Source organism: Leptodactylus fuscus, chromosome 7, assembly GCF_031893055.1.
Source record: "Leptodactylus fuscus isolate aLepFus1 chromosome 7, aLepFus1.hap2, whole genome shotgun sequence".
In the NCBI taxonomy this organism is placed as follows: domain Eukaryota; kingdom Metazoa; phylum Chordata; class Amphibia; order Anura; family Leptodactylidae; genus Leptodactylus; species Leptodactylus fuscus.
In genome coordinates, this window is record NC_134271.1 from 23,345,429 (window position 1) to 23,359,929 (window position 14,501).

The window sequence follows — 14,501 nt, forward strand, 5'->3', positions numbered from 1 at the left end:
GGAGAGTATGACACTGCCATACCCCACTGGCGGAGGTTTATCTTCTCTGTGAACAAAAGAAATGGATGCTGACATTCAATATGTCCGATCCTTCTTTTCTCAGACCTCATACGATAGTGGGAACGTCAGGAGACGCCAATACAAATAAGAAGAGGTGTAAGTATAGGGCCCCATAACAAAACTTGTAATGGACCACCACACCGCCATGACTACCAAACTTTAGGTTCCCACTAGTGTTGTATCTCATTGTTCGTGTCCGCCAGTGATGTCACTGTACAAGGATAATACACACAGTCATACCTCCCAACTTTTGAAGAACTGAAAGAGGTACAAAATGTGCGTACCGCGCCACGGCACATTTTAGCCCCACCCACTTTTGTGTTGACCCCGCCCACTCGTTAATTTTTCATGTGCCCGCACACAGTATAATCCTCCTACAGTCACCCGTAAATTATATGTTCCCCCTCTATCTCTCCCCCAGTTTCATATACACCCTTCATCTGCCCCAGTTTCATGTCCCCTCCATCTCTGCCCCCAGATTCATGTCCCTCCATCTCTGCCCCCAGATTCATGTCCTCTCCATCTCTTCCCCCAGATTCATGTCCTCTCCATCTCTGCCCCCAGATTCATGTCCCCCTTCCATCTCTGCTCCCAGTTTCATGTCCCCTCCATCTCTGCCCCCAGATTCATGTCTCCCCATCTCTGCCCCCAGATTCATGTCTCCTCATCTCTGCCCTCAGATTCATGTCCCCACATCTCTGCCCCCAGTGTCATGCCGTCCTCTCCATCTCTGCCCCCAGTGTCATGCCGTCCTCTCCATCTCTGCCCTCAGTGTCATGCCGTCCTCTCCATCTCTGCCCCCAGTGTCATGCCGTCCTCTCCATCTCTGCCCCCAGTGTCATGCCGTCCTCTCCTTCATCTGCCCCCAGTTTCACGTTCCACCTCCACATTAAACTTGCCTTCTCCTCCGCTCCCTCGCCCTCTCTGTGTGCCTCTCTTGGTGACACATATGCGGTTGAAGCAAGGAGCTGACACAGGAGCTGACACATGTGATGATCGCGTCTACAAGCCAGTAGCCGGCGGCAGCGGCGAAGCGAGGAGCTGACCTGTGTCAGCTCCTTGCTTCAGCCGCATATGTGTTCAACTCAGATCTGCGTCCTCTGGACGCAGATCTGAGTTGAAATCGGGACATACCTCCCTCCAACCGGGACCGCGGGACATGTCACCCAAATCGTGAATCTCCCGCAGAAATCGGGACGGTTGGGAGGTATGCACAGTGATGTCACAGTACAGAAATAATATACATAGTGATGTCACAGTACAGGGATAATTCATACAGTGATGTCACAGTACAGAGATAATACACACAGTGATGTCACAGTACAGAGATAATACACACAGTGATGTCACAGTACAGAGATGATACACACAGTGATGTCACAGTACAGGATAATACACACAGTGATGTCACAGTACAGAGATAATACACACAGTGATGTCACAGTACAGGATAATACACACAGTGATGTCACAGTACAGAGATAATACACACAGTGATGTCACAGTACAGGGATAATACACACAGTGATGTCACAGTACAGAGATAATACACACAGTGATGTCACAGTACAGGATAATACACACAGTGATGTCACAGTACAGAGATAATACACACAGTGATGTCACAGTACAGGATAATACACACAGTGATGTCACAGTACAGGATAATACACACAGTGATGTCACAGTACAGGGATAATACACACAGTGATGTCACAGTACAGGGATAATACACACAGTGATGTCACAGTACAGGATAATACACACAGTGATGTCACAGTACAGAGATAATACACACAGTGATGTCACACTACAAGGATAATACACACAGTGATGTCACAGTACAGGGATAATACACACAGTGATGTCACAGTACAGGAATAATGTCCATCGTAGCACGAAGATCATGCACAAACAGATGGCTGTGTACACAGTGACATCACAGCATAAGAAAGTAATTGTAATGATGTCACATTCAGGCATTACCATGTCACAGTGCAGTAATATTCAGTACAATCCGTTCTCCATATTCCCTGCCATAAATGTTAGGCCCCATGGCAGCGGCTGTGTCTGCTCCCTTGGTAGTTACGCCCCTGCATACAAAACACTCTGCAGTAGTTGGCAGGTTCGGCTGACTTTACTCTTCTTTGTATGGGCGTCTTTCAGGGGACATTTTTTCCTTAGATGAAGGATAATTATTTTCTGCCTTAAACTGACTATACATACTGTATGTATATATATATATATATATATATATATATATATATATAGGCCTTTGGTAGTTCTGTATACATTTGGTGACAACTGATGTCTATGGTGGTCATACACATAAGATTAATAGCAGATGGTACAAAGATAAGCTGGATCTGCCAATGATCTGCAGATAAATATCTCATGTGTATGGCCAGGTCTGGGATACGAAAGTCAGGGCAGAACCTTCATCTGTGCCATAGTGTAGCAGTACAAAGACTTCCCCGATAGAAATCAAGTGTTTAGTAGTGAGAGTGACTGTGTTAGACATAATGCTGCTCGGTGACATCACCTGCACCCCTGACACATTTGAAGTGTTTTTCCTAAGGGTAGAGATCACTAGAAGCACATCTGGATGGCGAGATGATTCATATCAACAGCAAAACATAATGAACTTGTATTATTGTATGTGTGATACATGAATATTATAGGATGCAGCCATACACAAGTCATAGCAAGACATCTTACAAATCCAAGTGTCTAGAAAACTTCAGGACAGCTGTCTGGACAGCTACAGCAAAATTCTGATAGATGATAGATGTCGGAGAATCAAATCTTCTGTATTACAGCATGGACATAGAATAGTATATAAATATATACAGTACTGGCAAAGGAAACTATAGCCAGAAAGGGAGTGACTGTTTGGACTGGCCTCTTCTTCATCTGGTCTTAGGAGAAAACAGACTATGGGGGGATTTATTAAGACTGTCATCACTCTGAAAATCCCTTTTATATCCATCCTAAGTTGGACTGAAGGTCGGACCTATAAGACTTAGATGACTCATGTCTATAGAAGTCTATAGAAGGGGAGGAATGAGTAGGATGCTCTGAATAGGAGCTTTCTAGAACAACCAAAGCATTTTAGTTCCTTCAGTACAGGTCAGTGCTTCTCAATGTATGTCCTGCATGAGTGAAGTAAAGACAGCCGTAGAGCGGATTCTCCTCTGCTTACTGTCAGCAGTGTATGTCAGTTAGTCTCCACCCACCAGCTCAGGGAGAACTACAATCTCCAGAATAGCCTGGAGCGTTGACAGTGGACATGAGTTTCACAACTGGGCCACAAGCAATGAAAGAAAGTGGCTTGGTCTGATCAATTGGGTTTGTATTAGACCATGATAATGTATTGACTGTGGGGTCGCTTATCAGTAGAAGAGATGACACCAGGATGTAATATGGAAAGAATGCGAGCCGGAAAAGGAAGCATATGTAGCCGGCAGAGGCAGAGTAATGCACTTGGCAACGTCCTGTTGGGAATCCCTGGGTCCGGGCACTCATGTTATAACAACAGCTGCCTAAACATTGCTGTAAACCAAACAGACCAGTGTATGACAATAATATATCCTAATAGTGGTGGCTACTCTCAGCAGGACAATGAGGAGCAGGACAAAGGGTTCAAGATGTTTACTTGAGACACTAACCGGCTGTAGGCCCTTATGTCCTAAGGCTTCAGTGAAGAACTGCGCAGGCATCGGGAGCACCAGAGATGAAGCCAATGAGGCTCATTGGACTCATCTCTAGGTAAGTATAAAGGTTGTCCCACATGCCCTGTACCTTCGGCACTTGCGCAGTGAAGCTGGGGTGTACGTCCTTGGCTGTGAAGAACTTCACAGGCGTTGGGAACACCAGAGATGAGTCTGGGTGTACGTCCTTGGCCGTGAAGAACTTCACAGGCGTTGGGAACACCAGAGATGAGTCCCATGAGGTTCATGGATGGCTTTATATCAGGGCTATTTGGGTCACTAAACCTCAACTCTACAAGGACCTGAGGGTGGTTTAATGTCCCAAGTCGACCGGAAAAGTTCTCTTTAATCTCAAAATTCTCTGGATTTGTGGAATATGCTAGAAAAGTAAGTAAAAATAATGGACACCCTACCTTGCAACTTACAGGACTTAAAGGGTTGTCCAAGACTCATATTACATGTAATCTCCAGTCCTCAAACTGGTCAATATTCCAGACTGCCACAACTTCTTGTACTATTTTTGAGCTCCTCAGCTAAACCAAGCCCTCGTGGTAGCCATTGCTAGGTAACAATGAGAGTCTTCATCTGTCCTAGAGAAAACTCTTCCATGCTGGCTTCAGGAATGGTTAGGATGAACATGACCATCCAATCCTCAAGAACTGTATCTTCTAAAGAACCTTCAGAATAAAGGGGAAGAGAAGGGAATTCCACTAACACTATCTCCCGGTATGCCATACTTCTGTTGTCGGGGAGTGTTGGAAGACCCTCGGATACATGACAAAGTTTCACCCAAATCAGTGGGTTCCAATAACCTTCATCTATGGTGTATGGGCATCCCTAGAAACCAGAGAAATATTGAGGAAATTTGGAAATGCTCACACCCAACTTTTATTTAGCAAATTGTAGTCAGACACATTTTTTCCACCCTGTATGAACCTCTCTGCCCCTGTCATGCTCCCCCGGTGACTACTAACTTTAAAGAACTGTCTGAAGGTTACAAAAGATCATGAGTGAAGCATAGATGAGATTAGGATGAAAAAGTGTTTTCCTAGAGCTGTACCAGATGTTTCACCCCTCAGGTCAGGTATCTGATCATATCTGGTAGTGCTTTCATGTTTGGAATAATTACATACAAAGTTATATATCACCTTCACCCACAAGGTGCTACATAGTGTTATACCGCCCAATGTCCACCCTGATCTCTGTCTATCACCCTCTACCCATACTCTTTGTTCTGCCACCGACCTGACATTAAAGTGGATCTGCTGGAGAATATCCTGGCACTAAGTAAGAGAAAGAAAGAAACAAAACTTCTCCATAATCTGAACATACTGCTCCTTTCTCTTTAAGACTTTCCTCAGGCTGCACCAGTTCTCTGGATTGTCTACCTTTGGCAATCAGATACATTTTTAACATATGCAGTTCTATCGCCCGAAATATCTTTTTAAGCAGATCTATAACATATGATACGTTCCCTTTATCACCATTTATTAGCCACCCCATTCGACACTCCCCCCCCCCCCCATGTACACCATTGAACTTCCTATCTGTGCAGATCCGTATTCCAAAAAACCCACATTCATGTTATCTGTAATCATGGATGCGCAAAAAGACTTCTATGATCGTATACTCTTGTATGCGCTGCAAATATGGACAGGAATAGGACCTGATTCATATTTGTAGATGGTTCTATGGCTTGACACTGATTTGTATAAACTATGGATGTGTGTATGAAGTCATAGACATGAATGGGTCCATATACGATCTGCAATTTTGGAGTAGTCAGGTGGGAGGGGCGCTACAATTCAGGTGTTGACCCTCTCATAATACTCCGTGTTTGGGGTAGACAGGCTGTGCCAGTGTCTGTGGGAGCCAAAACCATGGGAGTTGGTGAAGATAATGGCAAGCAGGCTGGGGGTGTCCTAGTGAGGGACAGCGAATGAGTAGTCAGTAGCCAGACGGCTGAGGATTTATTATGTGCTGTGATGTACCGGATGTTTTGCTGTGAAAACAGAAGAATAAAGCTGGCTGAGGTCTGTTGGAACCCAATTCACTGTGTCGTAGGGAGAATTTATTGGAGGTTTCTGATGTGCCAACCATCTTGGTGAAAAGATGGCGACGATCTTGTGAGCTAAAATAGCACTTGAGTTGTCACAGTATATATGTACGTTCTGAAATTAGAGTCCCTACATTTACCCCTGGAATTGCCCAAAATCAGCAGGAATAAGCACTTTTTGATCAAGTTTTTAGAACCAAGAACTCTTTTTGTTTCCAAAATTGTAACCAGTTTTAGTAAAGGGTTTTTATAGGCTTTAAAATTACTGGATACCCAGGGCTTGTTTCCAAAAATTACTGGATACCCACAGCTCGTTTCCAAAATTTACTGGATACCCACGGCTTGTTTCCGAAAATTACTGGAAACCCAGGGCTTGTTTCCAAAAATTACTGGATACCCAGGGCTTGTTTCTAAAATTTACTGGATACCCAGGGCTTGTTTCCAAAAATTACTGGATACCCACGGCTTGTTTCCAAAAATTACTCGATACCCACGACTTGTTTCCAAAATTTACTGGATACCCAAGGCTTGTTTCCAAAAATTACTGGATACCCACGACTTGTTTCCAAAATTTACTGGATACCCAAGGCTTGTTTCCAAAAATTACTGGATACCCAGGGCTTGTTTCCAGGATCACAGACGGGGCATCTCAAATATGAGAATAGGTAGAAAAAGCAAGCAACTGCGATAAGTCTGTGTATGAGGAGGATAAGACTCACAGACACTATTCCCAAACTGATATCAGAAGCACAACTAATAATACAGATCCCCTTAAAGGGATTCTCCAGCCAGATCAAGTTCAGATTCTAGAGAACACAAACTACAAACACCTGATTGGCAGGGATATCCCCACTCACTGGGTGCCATATTTATTAATAGTGCTCACAATCTGTTATTAAAGAAGACCTATCACATCCTCAGGCACATGCGGTTTTATAAACCGCTAGAAAGTCAACCGTACTCTAAATTCAGCGCACTGTTGGCTTTCCCATTATGTGATCAGGAGTTGGAGATATCAGTGCCGTTACTGATCTCTGTTCACTGTCAGAAGGGCGTTCCTGACATTCTAGCTGGACTGTGAGGAACGCCCCTCCTGACAGTACTGTCCATAGCCCTGTACTGTCAGAGGGAACGTTCCTTACTGCCCAGCTCTGACGCTAAAGTGTGAAGAACACCCCCCAGTACTAGTCTATGGATGGTTACTGTCAGGGGGATGTTCCTCACAACCCAGCTAGACTGTCAGGAACACTCTTGATAGTGGGAAGAGATCGGTAGCGGCGCCAATATCTCCAGCCCCGGGGGAAAAATAATGGGAAAACCAACAGTGCACTGAATTCAGTGCACCATCAGCTTTCTAGTGGTATATAAAACCGCATGTGCCCGAGGGCATGAAAGCTCCTCTTTAAATCATGGACTGAGAACAAAGTCAGGTCAGAAAATGTTAGTAAATTACCCAAACCGGGGGCAGCTCTGAAACTCTGCAACATTCTCTTACAGAAATCTGTTCACAAGTATCCAGGGGTCATTTCTGCCAATCAATACATTGATAATAGAGATGAGTGAACACTGTTCGGATCAGCCGATCCGAACAGCACGCACCCATAGAAATGAATGGAAGCACCTGTGATGCCGGCCGGCCACCGGCAAAGTCAGCGTCACAGGTGCTTCCATTCATTTCTATGGGAGCGTGCTGTTCGGATCGGCTGATCTGAACAGTGTTCGCTCATCTCTAATTGATAAGTCTGCTCAGCAGTGCGAACTTGGCCCATGACGGCTTTTTTTCTTCTACACTACCGTCATTGGGTTTCAGTGCTCTTTTCCACGGCATCAGCTAGATAGTGTAGTTTAACTTCCCTCTGATATTTATATCCCTAACTAATGTCGAAACACCAGGCAACGGTTACAGCACAACAAAGCGTAACTGAGGAAGCTGAAAAATGTCCGCAATATGGTAAGAAGTTCATTTTAAAGAGATACGTACTCCAATAGGTTTGGTGCACCCCAGTAAAAATAAAATGTACCCTTGGAAAATAAACCTATATGTCATGGCAGGCACTGCGGTATCTTAGATAGATGTTACTTTAAAGGGAGTCTGTCAGCAGGAAAATGGATATCAAACTAGGATGGTTTCTACACTTTCCAAAGATGCCTTTTCTTTTCTACATTGCAGCTCCATTTTATGAAAATCTGTGCTTTTGGGGCGTTTCTTCTCCTGTTGGGGCTTCGCACTCTGCTCAAGATATGATGTATTAACAGAGGGGAAAATTCAGGATATCCATCAATTACCAAAGTGGAGAGAAGATACAATAATGGACATCTATGCATAACAGTGCACCGATTTTAGTGAGCACATTGCAATGCCTCATTTCTCCTGCGGAGGTGCTGTCATATTCTCTAACCACCCAGGCTCCCACCACCAGAATGCTATATGATCATCTTATTTTCTGGGAACTCTACTAGCAAAAAGTGATTTTACGAATTCTCCTACCCTATAAAGTTTTACATTGGTATGTTTTTGGATGTGTAGTTTCTCTTGGTTTACAATTTCAAGCAATATTTTTGGTGACAACAGGAGGATCATGGTGGGAGCTGTAGTTCAGCTAAACGGCAAGTGGCATGAAAGACTAATCCTTATAGTTCAGACTCTTGAGACTTGTTTGAAAGGGAATATATGGACGGACTTGGTGGGCCAAATGGTTCTCGTCTGCGGCTACGTGCAGTTTATACCAATGAAAAATGCTGCGGCTTACACCAAGTGATTTAGATTTGTCAGTCAGCTGTGTTTGACAGAGTAAAGTATTCTTAAAGCCAAGTATTTTCTATATATTTTACTAAGATTATAGCTGGAGACTCCAGCCATTCCATTGTGGTGAGGCATAAACTATTTTATATATAGCCTTGTGAAGAAGAGCCGGTTCAGGTCTGCGGGCTGATCACTATTATTTGGGCATGGTTGTGCCCCGCATTGCTTGGTAGTGTCATGTCACCCTCAGTCACCCTCAGTCACCCTCATGTCACCCTCAGTCACTCGGAGTCTCCACAAGACAATGGACGTCACTGCTCTTCTAACGGGCATAATGTCACTCCTTAAGGAGAGACCACCTATTAGGTGTGTGGAGACGTATACAGCCATAGTCACTCCACTGTAAGGGATCATGGCTGTATAAGTCTCCACACACCTAATAGGTGGTCTCTCCTTAAGGAGTGACATTATCCCCATAATCTGGTCTCTCACTTCTACCAAGTCAGTTCTCTCTACGGTGCGCTGATGAGGTCCAACCAGACCCAAACAGCCATCCATAGCTGAGAGACTGACTTGGTAAAAATCCCACATTATGCAGTAAAGGCTTCTGGCAAAGTTGGGCATGATGTTCAGGGTGCTTCCTATAGAGGGCAGCATAACAGAGGCACTGTCTCCCTATTGACATCTTGGGAGACAGATTTGCATATTCTTCCCATGGTCCTACGTGTTAGTCAGCCAGTGATATCTGCAGCAGGAAGGATGAAGAAAAGGAAAATGGTGCAGCCATCCAACCGGGGTAGACCAAGCACCATGATGTAGGGCTCACAGAGGCACTGCCTAACTTGTCAACCACATATAGTATAAAACATATATTGGGGAGGAAATACAATCTATGCAAGAACCACTCCATTAGGATGGCCACCACTGCCAATTCATAAACTGTGTCCATAGGTACTTGTCCCATCAAAACTGGTAACGGCAACTTTAAAACTAACACTAGGTTAGCGTTCGGCCACAACGAGGCCACATGTAATGGGTTTGCTCCACCTATGACATAGGTTTTCCTCTGCAACTACCATCCACTACACTGGTACTGTATATTGCAAAGGGTTAACCGCTGGAGGCTGACCCTCCCTGACTATACCATGACCAGAGCCCTGACCTTAACCCCATGGAGAACCTTTAGGAGGAATTGGAATGCAGGATTAAAAAAAATACGGTATGTCCTCATCTAACCAGTGAAATTCCCCAGGTGGAGCACCAGCTATATGAGTCGGGGTTGTCCAGACATACATGATATCCATCTACGCGCCTGTTATTTTTTTTTTGTTTCGTTGTCATCTGTTGTCTTTAGTCGTGGTTGTCATTCGGGGCATGCAGCAGATGGGATGTAAGACGTTCTTGCGCGTCTATAGTATGCGCATCCACCAAACAGTTGTTAGCGTCCTCACAAATGGCACCTATGTGAGATTACTGTAGTCTTAGTGAATCCTCCCCCAAAATACATGTAAAGCAACGACCTTGAAATAGAAGTTCCTCCTCTGAGTTCTTACTTAAACTGACTTGGTCTCGTACATGGGTAACCGTTCCTAAATGTGGCTATCATACAATCTAGAACATTCGTGGCTTCCTGTAGATATGGAATGATCTACACTAGAGATGAGTGAACACTGTTTGGATCAGCCGTTCCGAACAGCACGCTCCCATAGAAATGAATGGACGTAGCTGGCACGCGGGGGGGTAAGCGACCGGCCGCCGGCAAAGTGTACGTGCCAGCTGCTTCCATTCATTTTTATGGGAGCGTGCTGTTCGAAACGGCTGATCCGAACAGTGTTCGCTCATCTCTAATCTACACGTCAAACCTAAACTGTATCTAAACTTTCATAGAACATAATTCTGAATAATGTTGCAGGATCTATGAAAAGCTGAGTGATAACCCTTAAAGGAATTGTAATGGTCGAATGCCAATACGGAATAAGTAAAAAATACATTACACGTTGCGGAAACGCAACGTGTCCGTTGCGGATTTTGAGCCAAAGCCAAGAATGGCTACCAAAGGAATGGGGAATATATAGGTAACACTTATACTCCTCTCTCGAGCTCAATCCTTTGGGTCAAAAAAATGCAGCAACAAAAAAAGATGCGTTTTCGCAACGTGAAGTCTTAACGAAAGCTGAGTGACTTACGGTTTCAGAGACTCTTCTGATCTTAGAGTTAGAGGTTTTTATCAATACAGTAGATTTACAGAAATCCTAATTCCAGACCCCGTCTCCGCACAGCAGTGGGAGAGATCTAGAAGTGGTGACAGGTTGGACAACCTCCGCCTATGTAACATTCTCTAAGATGAAGCAGAAGGATCCACTGAGGATATAAAAGAATGGAAACAGGGCAACGAGACGTTTCCTACGGTATATCACAGATATGTGGCAGCTATATGGTATATGGTGCAATCTCCATTACTTAGTTGTATAAGGATGATTTAGAGAACACAAGTATGGCTTTGCAAAGAGTCTGCCGGGGTATCACCATACATTATTATATTGTGGGGTGACTCTTCAGCAGATATGTCTATACCGTATGTAACCTATAATTGAACCCTATTGATGTGCAGTTGAGACTACAATGGTGGGGTTACAATTAGGTTCTCGGTGGTGTGTGGTGGATCCAGTAGGTGGCGCTGCTTGAGCTGCAGTCATAGCTAACGCAGCCTCCATTTGTGTATATAACTAAATATGCTGCAACCCTAGCCCATCTGGTTTGGCATGGACACGGGGGAAGTAGGGCTAGTGTGGACCCTGGAGTCAAAACCGCTCAACCTACTGTATCCACATCAGGCCAAGGGAGCCTACATGTAGCCACTCCATTCTAGCATCTACCAGGGAGGTATAGTATGGGTCCAAAGACTTTTCTGGATATGGTTGTGTAACCCAAGAGGTTGTAGATAGTGTTGAATGAGTAGTATTCGATCAAATACCTCGCCGGCATAGGAATGCGTGTCCGCAGAGTACCTATCAGTTCTTCTAGGTACACTTTAGCGCCCCACAAGCCCGATGTATCAGGACAAGTTCTTGCAGAAATTTGCTCTTCGTTGCTACCTCTGCTGGCCCCAAACCTACACCATTTCACCTCAGACACGTTACTGGACATCCTATACAAAGTGTAACCCCATCCAATACATTCCCCGAATCATTAAAAAGGGTTTCCATATGTGCCATTCAACTGCTGGTGACCCAATGCCAAAAAACCATTAGATCTAAGGCCAGATTAAGAATAACCCCCCATCCGTGCAATGACACATCTACAGCTGAAGCGTGTTTATCCCAACAGGCCTTCTTATTAACATCTGTTCCCTATTACCAGTCCGGGATGGCGCAGCCATTAACCCTTGGAGTGCTGGTTACAGTATCAGTCTATACGGTTTACTTTCTCACCCCCATTATTTGGTATGTGAAGATATTCGGTAGCGGATCTGTTATATGTCATGTGGCAAATAACTGGATACCTGGGCGGTGTACAGAAGACTAGACAAAGTGCTCCACCCAGTGGCCAGTGCTCGTAATATCACCTGTTAATAATCTCACTGGATATAAATAAATCTGAGTTTTATTTACAAAAAAAAAAATGTTATAAATTTATGGATTCCAGATTAAGATTATTTATTGGGTATGCATGTTAGAACAGTTTATGATGATGATAATAATAATAATAATAATAATAATTAGTAGTAGTAGTAGTAGTAGTAGTAGTAGTAGTACATTTAAAATATTTACATTTTATTTAGATTTTTTATCATTTTATTCAAATATTTTAGAATTTTTAGAATTTTCCTAATTTATAATGTTTATAATTTGTATAATTTTATTTATATATTTATTTATATTTTATTTATATTATTTATTATTATTTATATTATTTATTATTTATTTATATTATTTATATTTTATGAATATTATGTATTTATTATTATTTATTTATATTATGTATACTATTTAATATTATTTATTTATATTATTTATATTATTTATTATTATTTATTTATATTATTTTTATTTTATTTATATTATTTATTATTATTTATTTATATTATTTATATTTTATGAATATTATTTATTTATTATTATTTATTTTTATTTTATGAATATTTTATTTTCAGTCAAAAATAAAAAATCTCTGTGTTTTCGGAGTTTCTCAGATAAAATAGTGACAATTTTCTTTGTCATTCCACCGCCACAATGGCTGACAGCGGAAAGCAATCACTTGCATTCAGAGGCGTATAGGATAAAGTTTAGGTTCCCTTTATACCGTGCCATAGACTGTAGTTCAGCAGTAGACCTAGGACTGTATATACACCATGTCCTTGTATTATATAAGGATATTATATTATTTATTTCACCATTCCACCAATACGGGATCATTGAAAGCAAAAAATAATAGCATAAAATAATAAAAATATAAAAAAAAAATTTAATAAGAAAAATCTATACTATGGCTAGAACCAGAGAGTTAAAAATTATCCCCCCTCCGCCACCCCAGCCGGGCCGGGGACAGCTGGTCTTAGAAAGTGATATATTACTGTCTGCTTTATTCTTTTTTAAACATTACCATCTGTTGGGGCAAAAGAATGGCCAGGCCCTATTAACCCCTCTCACTCCGGGCGGGCCATCTGGATTGTGATCCCTTAAGATGACGTCACTATGTTGTCTGTCTCCGCACGGATTATGCGGTCTCTCGAGGAGCTTGTGCCAATCGAATGCTTATCATTTCTTTGCGTTATCCGGATGATTTCTTGCTGCAGTAAAATACGGCGCGCGGAAGGAAATTTTAGAGGCTTACACGTCACCTCAAACATTCAAGGATCCCTCTGCTCCGCGACATCACCTGCCATTCCTCCCTGCCCCCCCCTCAGTGCCCGCTCCTTGTAAGGCCTCGGAGCTAAGATCTGCAGAGCTGGCAAGATACCCCTGCTGGCGGCCCTTGTGTCACTGTCCGTCACCACAAGACGCATATGTCCCGAATGTCTCAGCATCTCCTTAAACTGCCCCTTCCAAAAACTCCGCACATGCCTTAGGAGAGACGTTACTAAGTTTAACATTGGGGAGATCAAAACAGGCTCTTGGTGTGAAGCTATAAGACGTAAAGCTTCTTATAAGAAAGACCTTGCAATGTATTGTTGTGTTTCTGTGAGCCGTGAAGATCTATATCCTATAGACACCTTTATAGCGGTGGGTTTCTTGTATATATGTATTATCTTGTGTCCATTGTGTAGTGCAGACATAGTCCGTAGAGCGGCGCAGCTCTCACACAGTAAAGCCAGTGTAATAAGAAGTCTATTCAGAGATTATCAGTGTTTTTGACATGGCGGGAGGCGACTGAAGAAGCCACAGGAAACCGCACAAGTAAGGTGACATCTTGCAAAACTCAGCGCAGGCGTTGTTAGTGGTGAAACGTAAATCCACATCCTCCATTGCTACAAGGTAGTGGTGCTAAATACACACATACTGTATATAGAAGAGCCCTCGTAGAAAGCAATGCCATGAAGACAAGCCCTGTAGTGTATGGGGGTCTATTAGGGTACACAGAGGTGTACGGGCCAGGGGCCTAACTATAGGGGTGAAGGTAGCGATCACTACCGAGGTTGAAGTCTCAGGGGGCTCGATGGCCTCTCTACAATATAAGAGGAGTCATATACATAGATAGGGGTCCCATTACCTATTTTACATTGGGACCATGACTTTTAATATGGTTGGTGAAAAAACACCACCACGAATTTCCACTGTAAACTGTGTTTCACCTTTAAGGGGACGTTCACATCGGCGTTGTTATTTTGGTTCCATTATAGGGATGGAAAACCGAATAAGTGGCGTTGACGAATCCATCACAGGACACCAATGGCAAGCAACAGACCCCACTCGCTATAATAGTACGAAGATTT

At 43.1% G+C, this 14,501-nt stretch overlaps 1 protein-coding gene across 1 annotated transcript in view; it reads right to left on the reverse strand.

Annotated features, from left to right (window-relative positions):
• The window catches only part of LSP1 (lymphocyte specific protein 1), a 46,222-nt gene that overhangs the window by 21,572 nt on the left and 10,149 nt on the right, over positions 1-14,501 (reverse strand). The window lies entirely within an intron of this gene.